This window comes from Carcharodon carcharias, chromosome 29 (assembly GCF_017639515.1).
Source record: "Carcharodon carcharias isolate sCarCar2 chromosome 29, sCarCar2.pri, whole genome shotgun sequence".
NCBI classification, from domain to species: Eukaryota; Metazoa; Chordata; class Chondrichthyes; order Lamniformes; family Lamnidae; genus Carcharodon; species Carcharodon carcharias.
In genome coordinates this window covers 4,857,797-4,873,823 of record NC_054495.1, presented here as the reverse complement: position 1 = coordinate 4,873,823, position 16,027 = coordinate 4,857,797, and the positions used below count along the sequence as shown (strand labels likewise).

Below are 16,027 nucleotides of genomic sequence, written 5' to 3'. Positions count from 1 at the left end.
GTCCGCTGTTTGTCCTGGGATAATGCAAGTCCGATTGTCGTAAAAAACCAACTGGTTCACTTCAGAGAAGGAAATCTGCTGTCCTTACCTGGCCTGTCCCTACATGTGGCTCCAGGCCCACAGCAATGACTCTTAAATGCCCTCTAAACATGGGGCAATTAGGGATGGGCAATAAATGCCGGCCTAGCCAGTGACCCCCCATATCCCACGGACGAATTAAGCGCAATCACCAAGGCTGGCTTGATAAGAATGTTGGAAACGTCGCCCATCCTTCTCAAATAGAAACAGCCTCTCCAGTCACCAACCAACCCTCAAGCCTTTAAAAATGCTTAAGCACAAGCTCCCGAGGTCTTCAGGGGAAACGCAGAATGACTGGTGGGGGAAACGTAAAAGCTGGTGGGCTGCGACACCCACCTAAAGGCCTGATCCGTGTTCTTATAACGTGCTGAAGATGGTATAGGGCCCACTTTGCTCCCACTGCCAAACAGCAGAGAAGAAATAAGCCAATCGCTGATAAGGCAGCTGCCGCGAGAAGGAGGCTCGAGCACTTAGCTGAACTCCTGCAAAGAGGCCCCCAGGACTCAGCTGAGTATCTGCGGCAACTTGAGCAGCTGCCTGAGAACGAAGGCCTGTCCCTTCCACCGAAGGTCTGGCGAAAGCCACTCGAACTGACCGAGCAAGGCAAGGACCGCTGCCCCAGGCGGCTTTCCGGGCAGTGATTTTGGAAACGCAACAGTACAGAGCTTGTTAACAAAGCTGCAGCCGCCTTCAAGAGAATCCAGGATCAGGGGGTGGGGGAAATCTACAGCAACTCAAGAATGTCAACCTCGTCAGCAACTGGGAAAAATGCACGTCACAACCAGCAAGGAGTAGACCTTAATAATAAAAGCAAAAAACTGCGGATGCTGGAAATCCAAAACAAAAACAAAAATACCTGGAAAAACTCAGCAGGTCTGGCAGCATCGGTGGAGAGAAACACAGTTAACATTTCGAGTCCTCATGACCCTTTAACAGAGCTAAGTAAAAATAGAAAAGGAGTGAAATATAAGCTGGTTTAAAGTCGGGGTGGGGGGGGCCGGGTGGAGTTCGGACAAGAAGAGCTGGATAGAGGGCCAGTGATAGGTGGAGATAACCAAAAGACGTCACAGACAAAAGGACAAAGAGGTGTTGAAGGTGATGTTATTATCTACGGGAATGTGCTAATTAAGGGTAGAAAGCAGGTCAAGCAAGTTACAGATAGCCCAAGGCTTGGCCTAAATAGCCAAGTGGTTATGGTACTGGGTTTGTAACCCCAAAATCGAGAGTTCAAATCTCACAATGGCAAACTATGAAACAATCTAACGTCATCTGAAACAGATGGAAACGTGTTTGTACTCGAAAGAGTTACAAGTGTGACCAGTCACCCACCATTTTGCCTATGGCCATACTACTCTGAAAAAGCCCGATCTTGTCTGATCTCGGAAGCTAAGCAGACTCAGGCCTGGTTAGGACTTGGATGGGAGACTGCCTGGGAATACCAGGTGCAGTAGGCTTTATATAGCTTGGCCTAAATAGCCATGTGGTTATGGTACTGGGCTTGTAACCCAAAGATCAAGAGTTCATTTTTAGCTTGGCTTAAATAGCCAAGTGGTTATGGTGAGGGGTTTGTAATCCCAAGATCAAGAGATCAAATCTCACAATGGCAACCTATGAAACAATGTAATTTCATCTGAAACAGATGGAAATGGGTTTGTACTCAAAAGAGTTACAGATAGCCCAAGGCTTGGCCTAAATAGCCAAGTGGTTATGGTACTGGGTTTGTAACCCCAAGATCAAGAGTTCAAATCTCACAATGGCAAACTATGAAACTATGTAACTTCATCTGAAACAGATGGAAACGGGTTTGTACTCGAAAGAGTTACAGATAGCCCAAAAGCTTGGCCTAAATAGCCAAGTGGTTATGGTACTGGGTTTGTAACCCCAAGATCAAAAAAGTTCAAATCTCACAATGGCAAACTATGAAACAATGTAAATGCTTGGCCTAAATAGCCAAGTGGTTATGGTACTGGGTTTGTAACCCCAAGATCAAGAGTTCAAATCTCACAATGGCAAACTATGTAACTTCATCTGAAACAGATGGAAACGGGTTTGTACTCGAAAGAAAGAGTTACAGATAGCCCAAAAGCTTGGCCTAAATAGCCAAGTGGTTATGGTACTGGGTTTGTAACCCTAAGATCAAGAGTTCAAATCTCACAATGGCAAAACTATGAAACAATGTAACTTCATCTGAAACAGATGGAAGTGGATTTTGGGGCTTGGCCTAAATAGCCAAGTGGTTATGGTACTGGGTTTATAACCCCAAGATTAAGAGTTCAAATCTCACAATGGCTTGGCCTAAATAGCTAAGTGGTAGCTTGGCCAAAATAGCCAAGTGGTTATGGTACTGGGTTTGTAACCCCAAGATCAAAAAAGTTCAAATCTCACAATGGCAAACTATGAAACAATGTAACTTCATCTGAAACAGATGGAAACAGGTTTACTCAAAAAAGAGTATCAAGAGTTCAAATCTCACAATGGCAAACTATGAAACAATGTAAATTCATCTGAATAGGAACAGATGGAAACGTGTTTGTACTCAAAAGAGTTACATTGCCTGAAACTGACAGAACATATGGTGTCCCATTTTGCTTGGCCTAAATAGCCAAGTGGTTATGGTACTGGGTTTGTAACCCCAAGATCAAGAGTTCAAATCTCACAATGGCAAACTATGAAACAATATAACTTCATCTGAAAAAACAGATGTAAATGTGTTTGTACTCGAAAGAGTTACAGATAGCCCAAAAGCTTGGCCTAAATAGCCAAGTGGTTATGGTACTGGGTTTGCAACCCCAAGATCAAGTGTTCAAATCTCACAATGGCAAACTATGAAACAATGTAACTTCATCTGAAACAGATGGAAACAGGTTTGTACTTGAAAGAGTTACAGATAGCCCAAAAGCTTGGCCTAAATAGCCAAGTGGTTATGGTACTGGGTTTGTAACCCCAAGATCAAAAAAGTTCAAATCTCACAATGGCAAACTATGAAACAATGTAAATGCTTGGCCTAAATAGCCAAGTGGTTATGGTACTGGGTTTGTAACCCCAAGATCAAGAGTTCAAATCTCACAATGGCAAACTATGTAACTTCATCTGAAACAGATGGAAACGGGTTTGTACTCGAAAGAAAGAGTTACAGATAGCCCAAAAGCTTGGCCTAAATAGCCAAGTGGTTATGGTACTGGGTTTGTAACCCTAAGATCAAGAGTTCAAATCTCACAATGGCTTGGCCTAAATAGCTAAGTGGTAGCTTGGCCAAAATAGCCAAGTGGTTATGGTACTGGGTTTGTAACCCCAAGATCAAGAGTTCAAATCTCACAATGGCAAACTATGAAACAATGTAACTTCATCTGAAACAGATGGAAGTGGATTTTGGGGCTTGGCCTAAATAGCCAAGTGGTTATGGTACTGGGTTTATAACCCCAAGATTAAGAGTTCAAATCTCACAATGGCTTGGCCTAAATAGCTAAGTGGTAGCTTGGCCAAAATAGCCAAGTGGTTATGGTACTGGGTTTGTAACCCCAAGATCAAGAGTTCAAATCTCACAATGGCAAACTATGAAACAATGTAAATTCATCTGAATAGGAACAGATGGAAACGTGTTTGTACTCAAAAGAGTTACATTGCCTGAAACTGACAGAACATATGGTGTCCCATTTTGCTTGGCCTAAATAGCCAAGTGGTTATGGTACTGGGTTTGTAACCCCAAGATCAAGAGTTCAAATCTCACAATGGCAAACTATGAAACAATATAACTTCATCTGAAAAAACAGATGTAAATGTGTTTGTACTCGAAAGAGTTACAGATAGCCCAAAAGCTTGGCCTAAATAGCCAAGTGGTTATGGTACTGGGTTTGTAACCCCAAGATCAAGAGTTCAAATCTCACAATGGCAAACTATGAAACAATGTGACTTCATCTGAAACAGATGGAAACAGGTTTACTCAAAAGAGTATCAAGAGTTCAAATCTCACAATGGCAAACTATGAAACAATGTAACTTCATCTGAAACAGATGGAAACAGATTTGTACTCGAAAGAGTTACAGATAGCCCAAAAGCTTGGCCTAAATAGCCAAGTGGTTATGGTACTGGGCTTGTAACCCCAAGATCAAGAGTTCAAATCTCACAATGGCAAACAATGTAACTTCATCTGAAACAGATGGAAACGTGTTTGTACTCAAAAGATTTACAGATAGCCCAAAAGCTTGGCCTAAATAGCCAAGTGGTTATGGTACTGGGTTTGTAACCCCAAGATCAAGAGTTCAAATCTCACAATGGCAAACTATGAAACAATGTGACTTCATCTGAAACAGATGGAAACAGGTTTACTCAAAAGAGTATCAAGAGTTCAAATCTCACAATGGCAAACTATGAAACAATGTAACTTCATCTGAAACAGATGGAAACGGGTTTGTACTCGAAAGAGTTACAGATAGCCCAAAAGCTTGGCCTAAATAGCCAAGTGGTTATGGTACTGGGCTTGTAACCCCAAGATCAAGAGTTCAAATCTCACAATGGCAAACAATGTAACTTCATCTGAAACAGATGGAAACGTGTTTGTACTCAAAAGACTAACAGATAGCCCAAAAGCTTGGCCTAAATAGCCAAGTGGTTATGGTACTGGGCTTGTCCTTACCACCCTACTGTAAGGTGCAGAACCATGGGTGTGGCATAAGCAGTAAATCGACGATCTGGAAGGCTGCCAACAGGTGATGCCTGAGGTCCTTCATGAGAGACCAAAGGCCGAACACAATCGCAAACAAGGACGTTCATCGTGCTGGGCTCCAGGGCATGGGGACCACCCTCCCGAAAATTCAACTCAGATGAGCAGGCCATCTTTCGCACATGGGCGGCCTCAGAATCCCCAAGCAGACTTTGTTAGGGGACCTGTCTCAGGGCAAACCACGTCAAGGTGGTTAGTGCAACCAATACAAGGAAAGCCAATAAAACAGCCTTACAAACCTCTGCATTGCTGAGCATCTCCCCTTGGTAAACACTGCAGCTGAGTGGGCCATGTGGAGTGAAACACTGAAATTTGGCCCAGTGTGCTTTGAGGACCACCTACACCAACCTCACAACATTCGCTGTGCCGAAAGGAAACCTAGAAATGGCACAGCTGTGGAGCTGCGGAGCGCCAACTATAACAATATGAATGGCCAGTTCTGTGGATGTTGAGGCCGATCCTTCATTGGGTTCTTCAATTATGAGAGGACCCACAGAAAAGAACGGGGTCATTTATAGCTTGGGCATACTTGGACATACATGAAGTCTACCATCATTCATTTGTGCACAAGCAGACACCTTCAGCAATCTCCCTCTGTTGAGTATACTAGATATTACACTCAGTACACACAACACCAAATTTGCAAGCCACTCTTGATCTCTTCATTGTTGCATGCAACAAACTCGGCCTGTCCTCGAATCTTGCCAAAACAGAGTTCTTATATCAACCCACATCTGGTCAGCCAGATGTTCCACCGCCCATATCTATTTATGGAGCGATCCTGAAATATGTGAAGCACTTCCCATACTTTGGCTGCCCTCTCTCTCAAAAGGCCACGAGATCATTTGACACCAGAGCAGCTGTGCCAGCCCAGCATTCTATAAACTATTGTGTGGCCACAAAGACGCCTGCAAGTCAATGAAGATCCGAGTGTGCAGGACAGTTGTCACCACTACACACTCCTGTGCTGCAGTGAGGCCTGGACTGTGTATCAGCAGCACAGGAAAGCGCTAAAGAAATTGCGTGAGCAATGCCTCCTCCGCATCCTCCGGATTCAATGGGATGACCATTGAGTAAACACTAGCGTCCTTCTTGAAGCCAGCTCCACAAGTGTTCAGGTAAAACTCCTGCAAATGCAACTCTGACAGGCTGGATACTGTCTGGATGGCCCCTGTAAGGATTTGCCCTCTCAACTCTCAACTGGTCAAAGTTCCAGAGGAGGACAAAGAAAACGCTTCAAAGACACTCTGGAGCTCTCCTTGGAGGGCAGCAGCATTGACATTAATGATTGGGAGGAACTTGTTGTCAATCATTCAAAATGGCAACAACCTGTCCATCAAGCTGCATTACACTTCGAGTCACAACGTCTTAATGATGAGCCAGAGTGGCGGCAGAGAAGGGTAGGGAAGGAAGCAACTCCTGCACTCCGTATCCCACTACCCCATGGGAATTCCTGCCTCATGTGCCCAAGGATCTGTGGGTGGAGAATCAAACTGTTCAGACACATGAAGGCCCATGGCAAAAACTCGCAACCTCAAGTAGACTCATCCTCAAATCAAGGGGCAGTCGGTGATGATTCCCTGACCCACTGAGGGAGATGGTAGTGTAGTGGGGATGTCACTGAGCTAGTAATCCAGTAGGCTCACAATGCTCAGAAGGCATAGGTTCAAATCCCACCACAGCAGCTGGTGGAATTCAAATTCAATTTGTAAATCCTGAATTGTGACCTGGTCTCAGTAATGATACTTGTCCTCATTCTTTGTTGCTCAAAAACCCATCTGCTTCATGACTGCTGTCCTTTCCTGGGTCTGGCCTACATGTGACTCCAGATCCACAGCAATGTGGTTGAATCTTAACTGCCCTCTGCAATGGCCTAACAAGCCACATCATTGAAGGGCAATTAGGGATAGGCAACAAATGCTGGGATTACCAGTGACACCCATGAAAGAGTAAAAAAAGAATAAAAACTTGGTATCCCCCACAAACACAGATGCCTTCAGCAATCTTCCCTCTGGGATAATACTTGGTGTTACACTCTGCCTGTCTCTCCCTAAGAAAATTCTATATCAGATCCCCCCTGTCATATACATATATATATATATATATATATAATTGTAAAGAACATGTTGTTTTATTTCTGTTGGACTGTGGATTAAAATTACAATGGCTGAGTTTGAAGGACATGTCTACTGGAATAGTGTGAGGGATATATACAATATTGCTGTCCTGGAACAGAGTGTGCCATGACTGACAGGATGGTGCCAAGGAGGAGTCTGGTCTAATAAGGAAGTGCCTGTCAACAACATTTTAATTGGCTCCTGACCAGGTGACCAAGGTTTGTGTGAGAGTAGTGCAGCAAAAAACCTCTTAGCCTGAAAAGGGAAAATACCTAAAACCTCTTTCTCCTGTGTGTGTAAGATTCTAGCAATTGTACAATAATAGCTAGCTGTTTTTTCCCCTCATATCTCTATAACCTGGTCTCTCTCTAAAAAACCCCTGTCAAGAGGAAAAGGGGAAAATCATCATTAGAGACATTGAAAAGCAAGTGCTCAACCTGTGAGCTAAAGACTGAAAGTGCTGGATGACCACCTCATGTCATCAACAAAGAACTGAAAGGAATTTGGAATCAACCCGTCAAGTCCTGTACTGTGGGATTGGTGCTATTGAACTGTTTTATCCCACCCTTAAAATCCATGTTTTTGTGTGCCTTATGTTTCTTGTATGTGTCTGTAGAGGGATTTAAAAAGGGGTAGAGTTTAAGTTATAGAGTTAAAAATTAGCTGTTCATATTTCTTTATTTTGCCACTGGTTAAAGACAACTTGTTCAATAAACAGTTATTTACTTACTAAGTTTACAAACCTGGTGTTCATATTCTGTTAATCTAAATTAAATAATTAGGTAGAATTGGGACAGTCTGGTGGTTTGGTCAAACTTTTCACATTTGTCAAGGCTTGTGCAGCAGTGGGGCTTGATATTACAGCACACCGTTCCCAGTGAGTCGTGACATCATTTATTTATATATATATATATATATATCCTCTCAGCTCTTGTATCATCTGATGCACAGTGCTCCAAGTGTGGCCAAACCAAGGTTTGGCACAAATTTCTCTTGACTATGCTGCTTTTAATTCTATGGATCTAGAAATGAATTTTATCCTTTAAGAAATTATCTTCAAATGTCTCTCTATCTTCGTTTATCAAATCGATGGATTCCTTTTCTGTGTCACTTGGTTTCGTTCTGGCCGCCATTGGCATATGTCCAATTATCTGGTATTTCTAAGAGTCCACTGATGCACTGAATGGTCATCAGTATTTCAAAAATCTCTCACGTCACCTCCCTCCAACCATTGGAATAAGTAGCATCGATCCCTGGTAAATTTATACTTTTTGAATCTCTGAAAGAAATTAACCTGTCATTAATAATTCCTTTGTGATTTGGGATAGTTTTCTTCAGAGATGTCTCACTGAATCTCTCTGCCTCGCTACCTTTCTCTCCAGTTTAAACATAACACGTAAAACTTCAGAGATATTTTACTCTTTTCAAAAAAATATACTTCATTCGTAAAAGTTAAAGAAGAGTATTACATGACTGTTCAAAGTTGACATTGCATAAAGTGCACACCCAAAACAGTTTCTGCAAATGCAGCATTTACTCTACATTCACCAATACAGTTAATATTTACAATATTCATTACATGTCAGACTATCAACATCCTGGGGGTTACCGTTGGCCAGAAACTGAACTGGGCCAGCCATATAAATACTGTGGCTAAAAGAACTGGTCAGAGGTTAGGCAACCTGCGGCGAGTAACTCACCTCCTGACTCTCCAAAGCCTGTCCACCATCTACAAGGCACAAGTCAGGAGTGTGATTGAATACTCCCCACTTGCCTGGATGAGTGCAGCTCCCACAACACTCAAGAAGCTTGACACCATCCAGGACAAAACAGTCTGCTTGATTGGCACCCCATCCACAAACATACAGTCCCTCCACCACCGACGCACAGTAGCAGCAGTGAGTACCATCTACAAGATGCACTGCAGCAACTCACCAAGGCTCCTTTGACAGCATCTTCCAAACCCACGGCCTCTACCACCTCTAAGGGCAAGGGAAGCCGACACATGGGGACACCACCATGTGCAAGTTCCCCTCCAAGTCACACACCATCCTGACTTGGAAATATATCGCAGTTCCTTCACTGTCATTGGAGCAAAATCCTCGAACTCCCTTCATAACAGCACTGTGGGTATACCTACACCGCAGGGTGAGCAGCGGTTCAAGAAGGCAGCTCACCACCACCTTCTCAAAGGCAACTAGGGACGGGCAACAAGTGCCAGCAACGCCCACATCCCCTAAACAAATTTTTAGAATGCCCTCTTGTATACTGTGGCTGAAACATCTTAGACAGTGCCCTATCCCCATTGCACCTGTGTGGTGTCTGCCCCAAGTCGATCAGCACTTTGTCCTGGAATGTACCAATCTCCAGCACTCACTCATAGATAGCTCTTTGCACTCAAAAACCAACAAATCACAGGTGGACCAAGGGTCATCTTTCACCCAGTTGATGGTCCTCCAACCGCACCTGATGTTATCTCAGTGTGTGTCCCTAGGTCCAGCCCATAGAGCACAGAGTCCTGCATTGTGGAACTGCTCAGGGTGAATCTCAACAGAAACCACTGCATCTCTCTCCAGACCTTCTTTGCAAAGGCACATTCCACAAGGATGTGAACAACGGTCTCTTCCCCACCACAGCCACCTCGAGGGCAGCGTGCAGAGCATGTGAGACTCCTGGCGTGTAGGAAGGATCTGACAGGGAGGGCCTTTCTCACCACCAGCCAAGCTATGCCTTGGTGTTTGTTGGAAAGTTCTGGCGATGAGGCATTCTGCCAAATGACTTTGACAGTCTGCTCGGGGAACCATCCCACAGGATCCACCCTCTCCTTTTCCCTCAGGGCCTCTAGGACGTTACATGCCGACCACTGCCGGATGGAATTGTGGTCAAAGGTGTTTCTCTGCATAAATTTTTCCATGAGGGACAGGCGGTCCAACTACTTGGAGCGTTCCACAGCCGCATGACCAGACCCATCCTTCGCAACACCGGGGACAGGTAGAACCTCAGCATGTTGTGACACTTGGTGTTTGCGTACCGAGGGTCTACACACAGCTTGATGCAGCCACACACAAAGGTAGCCATCAGGATGAGGGCGATGTTGGGCACATATTTTCCTCCTTAATCTTGAGCTAGTACATCACGTCCCTGTGAACACGATCTACTTTCGACTTCCAGGATAAAGCAGAAGATGGCCTGGGTGATCGCCAGCGTGCAGGAGTGAGGCATGGGCCAGACCTGCGCCATTTGCAGCAACAGCGAGAGTGCCTTACACCTGATGACCAGGTTCTTACCCACAATTGGTGAGGGGGGGGTGGGGGGGTGGTGAGCATGGCTCCCACATACCCAGTTTTCTTTCCACCATAGCTACTCGTTCCTTCCAGTTTCTAACACATGCCTTGGCATCCTTGGGATATTTCACCACCCAGTTTACTGTTCATTTCACAAGACTTTGAAGCTCTGTCAACCTTCCAAGGCAGCTCCACTAAGACTTTGCACAGCAATATCACAGTCCCAGTGAGCAAAGCAGAAATGAAATAGATTCAGATATTAAAGTTTTCATTCAGAGGAGAGCTCTCTACAGTGGCTGTAATTGTTTGTGGAATATGTGTGGTGCCACGTAAACACCCAAAGGCACAATACTGCAGAAAGTGACTGATTCTGATGAAAGGTCACTGAGTTCAAACATCAACTCTGTAACTCTCAATCTGCACAGGTGCTGACTGATCTGTCGAATATTTCCAACATTTTCTGATTTTAATATGTGAATACATGGACACCCTATCTGTTATTAACTAACTTTCAGAGATAATTCCTTTCAGGGAGTAAATCAGTTAAATGAAAAGAGTTAGAGGCCTCTGAATCTCTCTGTTTAAATAAGCCAGTGTTGAGCTGCAGTCATTATTCTTTAGTTTGTGTGTGTGTGCAAAAGATAACTCCAACATGCAAATCATGCTCTATGGTACTGCTTTCCGCATGATAAAATGATAATCAGACCTTTGACTCTTGCCCACTGCCATCACCTTGAGCACCGCATGTGGAGAGGGTGAGACTCTGGGTGTGCAAGAAGGTTCTGATGAGGAGGCTCCTTCTCACCATCAGCCCAGTTACAGGTTGGTGCTTGTATGAAAGTTCCTCCATATATATTCAGCCTGTATCAGTGAGTAAAGCAGACAAGAGATAGTTTTGGATGTTAAAGGTTTGATTCAGAGGAGGAGCTCGCTCCAGAGGCTGCAATTGTTCTGGAATAACTGACCAGCCATGCAAATGAACGTCAACAATATCTTACATTTATATAGCACCTTGGCCGTCATGATACAGCCGAAGGCACTACACAGGGACATTATAAGTCAAAGTTTGATCCCGAGCCACATGAGGAGATATTAGGACGGACGACAACAAGCTTGGGAAAGGATGGAGATTCTAAGAAGAGCCTTAAAGGAAGAAAGTGAGGGAGAGAGGCTCGGAGGTGTAGGGAGGGACTTCCAGAGCTTGTGGCCCAGGCAACTGAAGATATGGCTGCCAATGGTGGAGTGATTATAATTGGGAATTTTATTTTTCCAAATACCTACTTCCTTCACAAAATTTATAGAAGCGCATTACATGGCCATTCACAGTTGAGGGCATTACATGCGGACCACTGCCTGATGGACTTGTGGCCAAAGCTATTTTTCTGCATAAGCTTTCCCATGAGAATTTGGGTGGTGCAGCATAGTCCAACTGAATGAAGCATCCTTGGCAATTTGGCCAGAGCGACCTTCACGACACTGGGGACAGGTAGAATCTCAGCATGTGGTGACATTTGGTGTCTGCATAGCGGGGGTGGAGGGGGGGGGGTCCACACACAGCTTGATGCAGCCACACACACAGTTGGCCATTAGGTGGGCTTGCCTCTCCTCCTTTGAAACATACATGATTCTGACGGGGCTTGACAGGGTAGATATTGAGAAGATGCTTCCAATAGTGGGGGAACCTTGAACTGGGGGACATAGTTACAGAATAAGGGGACACACATTTAAAACTGAGGCGCGAAGGAATTTCTTCTCTCGGGGGTAGCGAATATCAGGAATTCTCTACCCCAGGGAGTTTTGGAGGCTAGATCACTGGAAGCATTTAATGAGGAAGCAGATAGATTTTTGAAATATCGGGGAGTGGAGGGCTATGAGGAGCTGGCACGAAAGAGGAGTTGGGGTCTGGGACAGATCAGCCATGATCTTATTGAATGTCAGGGCAGGTTTGAGGGGCCAAATGGTCTACTCTTCCTCCCATTTCTTATGTTCTAATGTAATTTGCCTAGAGATTTGTATCTTGTCACCCTGCAGTCAGGGTTCATTTTCGATCTATAGGTAAAGCAGAGGGTGACCCTGGTGACCACCACAGCGGACGAGTGTGGCATGGACAAGATCAGCACCTCAGACAGCAACACCGAGAATATCTCGCACCTCACGGCCAGGCTCTTACCTATACTGACGAGGGAGCATCACTCCTATATGCGCAGTTTTCCTTTTGTCAAGGCTGCACACTCCTTCCAGATTGGAGCATGTACTGGACCCTCTGAATCATAGCCCCAGCATCTTCTTGTAGTCTGATTGGACGGTGAAGGCCGCAAAGGATCAGTTGGCCCTGCTCCCAAAGGACACGGCCTCACTCTTGCCATGATTGACTTCGGCTGCTGAGGCGTGCCTGAACTGGTCATGGACGCTCAGCCTTCTGCGCACCGGCAGCGGATCCGAGCAGGCGATGACAGCACTGTCCAAGCTCGTAGAGGCTATAGTCTAATTGCCTCTGCCGTCTGGGGTTGTCACCCCTCTTATGCCCCCGTTCTCCCTGGGGTCAGGGAAATGTTGGATGTTTGTGATTTGAAGGACAGAGATACTGCATGCAAATCAGTCCCACACAGCTCGACTGTACTGCTTTCTAAATGCCCAGAAGGAAAAAGCAGTTCGGATCAGTACTTTCTCTGGTACATCGATGATTACTTCGGTGCTGCTTCATGCTCTCGTCGGGACTTGGAAAAATGTATTAATTTTGCTTCCAATCTCCACCCCTCCATCATTTTCACATGGTCCATCTCTGACACTTCCCTTCCCTTCCTTGATCTCTCTGTCTCAATCTCTGGTGATAGACTGTCCACCAATATCCATTACAAGCCTACCGACTCTCACAGCTACCTCGACTACAGCTCCTCACACCCCGCTTCCTATAAGGACTCCATCCCATTCTCTCAGTTCCTTCGCCTCCATTGCATCTGTTCTGATGATGCTACCTTCAAAAACAGTTCCTCTGACATGTCCTCCTTCTTCCTTAACCGAGGTTTTCCACCCACGGTCGTTGACAGGGCCCTCAACCGTGTCCGGCCCATCTCCCGCGCATCCGCCCTCACGCCTTCTCCTCCCTCCCAGAAACATGATAGGGTCCCCCTTGTCCTCACTTATCACTCCACCAGCCTTCGCATTCAAAGGATCAATCTCCGCCATTTCTGCCAACTCCAGCATGATGCCACCACCAAACACATCTTCACTTCACCCCCCCGTCGGCATTCCGTAGGGATCGTTCCCTCCGGGACACCCTGGTCCACTCCTACATCACCCCGTACTCCTCAACCCCCACCTATGGCACCTCCCCATGCCCACGCAAAAGATGTAACACCTGCCTCTTCACTTCCTCTCTCCTCACCGTCCAAGGGCCCAAACACTCCTTTCAAGTGAAGCAGCATTTCACTTGCATTTCCCCCAACTTAGTCTACTGTATTCGTTGCTCCCAATGCGGTCTCCTCTACATTGGAGAGACCAAAAGCAGACTGGGCGACTGCTTTGCAGAACACCTGCAGTCTGTCCACAAGAATGACCCAAACCTCTCTGTCGCTTGCCATTTTAACACTCCACCCTGCTCTCTTGCCCACATGTCTGTCCTTGGCCTGCTGCATTGTTCCAGTGAAGCCCAACGCAAACTGGAGGAACAGCACCTCATCTTCCGACTAGGTACTTTACAGCCTTCCAGACTGAATATTGAATTCAATAATTTTAGGTCTTGAACTCCCTCCTCCATCCCCACCCCCTTTCTGTTTCTTCCCCCTTCCTTTTGTTTTTTCAATAATTTATATAGATTTTTCTTTTCCCACCTATTTCCATTATTTTTAAATCTTTTATGCCCCCCCCACCCCCACTACAGCTATACCTTGAGTGCCCTATCATCCATTCTTAATTAGCACATTTGTTTAGATAATATCACCAACTTCAACACCTCTGTGTTCTTTTGTTCTTTTGTCTGTGACATCTTTTGATTATCTGCTCCTATCACTGCTTGCTTGTCCCTAAAACCACCCCCCCCTCCACTTCTCTCCCCCACCCCACCACCACCACCACCCCCCCCCACCCCCCCCCCCCCCCCCCCCCCCCCCCAACCATCTTAAACCAGCTTATATTTCACCCCTCTCCTTGTAAAGAAAAATCAGTTCTGTTGAAGGGTCATGAGCACTCGAAACGTCAACTCTTTTCTTCTCCGCCGATGCTGCCAGACCTGCTGAGTTTTTCCAGGTAATTCTGTTTTGTTTTTTTTTGTTTTGGATTTCCAGTATCCGCAGTTTTTTGTTTTTATCTCTTATTTCCCAGTTTTATTTTAAAATATACAAGACCAGTTCAGACCAGTACTCTTATTACCCAGTTTTACTGGTGTTCTATTTCAAGGTATACAAGACCAGTTCGGACCAGTGCTCTTATTTCCCAGTTTTACTGGTGTTCTTTTTTAAGGTATACAAGACCAGTTTGGACCAGTTATCTTATTTCCCAGTTTTACTGGTGTTCTATTTTAAGGTATACAAGACCAGTTCGGACCAGTACTCTTATTTCCCAGTTTTACTGGTGTTCTTTTTTAAAGTATACAAGACCAGTTTGGACCAGTACTCTTATTTCCCAATTTTACTTTGCTCTATTTTAAGGTTTACAAGACCAGTTTGGACCAGTACTTTTATTTCCCAGTTTTACTGGTGTTCTCTTTTAAAGTATACAAGACCAGTTCGGACCAGTACTCTTATTTCCCAGTTTTACTTTGCTCTATTTTAAGGAATTCAAGACCAGTTTGGACCAGTATCCCTATTTTCCACATTCACTGGTATTCCAGTTTAAAGTACACAAGACCAGTTTGGACCAGTACTCTTGTTTCCCAGTTTTTACTGTATTTTTCTTCTGGGTGGTAAGATGACAATTGTGACTCTTGTTTTTCATTGTTGCTGCTGTGGAGCCTCTCTGTGTGTGACCAAGAAATTGTTTTTCCCCAAAGTATACTTTATTCATAACGTATATAGATTACATTACAGAGCAGTTCAAAGTTGACATGATGTAAAGTGCAGAACAGACCAGTTTCTTCCCATGCAGTGTCTGGCACTCTGGCATGTCTCACTACACTTACAATTACAGGTTATATTTACATCATTCATTTCATGTCGTACACAGTTTCCAGTCCCATGGTGTAATATGTTGGGAGGGCCTTAGTCAGCAACCTTCCCCATCACACCTCAGCAGCGGCTGCCCCAAGATTGAATGCATCCCTCAGCACGTAGTCCTGAACCTTGGAACGTGCCAGCCTGCAACTCTTGGTCGGGGACAGCTCTTTGCACTGGAAGACCAACAAGGCAGATCAAAGGGCATCTTTGACTCTGCCGATGGTCCTCCAGCTGCAGTTATACACGGGAGGCCAGAATCAGAGGGGCACGGATATCTCAGAGGGTTGTAGGGTTGGAGGAGATGACGGGGATAGGAAGGGGGCGAGGTCAAGGAGGGAACAGAAAACAAGGATGGGATTTTAAAATCAAGGTGTTGCTTAGTTCAGGTCCAACGTAAATCAGCGAGCGCAGGGCAAATAGGGGATGGGGACTTGCTGTGAGTTAGGACACGGGCAGAAGAGGTTTGGGTGACCTCAGTATTACGGAGGTTAGGATGTGCGAGACCAGCCAGGGGTGCATTGGAATAGGCGAGTTTAGAGGTAACGACGGTGTGGATGAGGGTTTTAGTGGCAGACGAGCTGAGACAGAGGTGAAGCCAGGTGGTGTTACAGATGTGAAAAGAGCGGGCATTACAGGTGGCACCAATCCGAGCTTGAGAACTCATCTCTTAAACAAAGG

General features: G+C 45.2%; 1 pseudogene; it reads left to right on the top strand.

Moving 5' to 3' along the window:
* The first annotated feature begins 1,413 nt into the window (after positions 1-1,413).
* LOC121271133 lies at positions 1,414-1,532 on the top strand (annotated as a pseudogene).
* Positions 1,533-16,027: the final 14,495 nt, after the last annotated feature.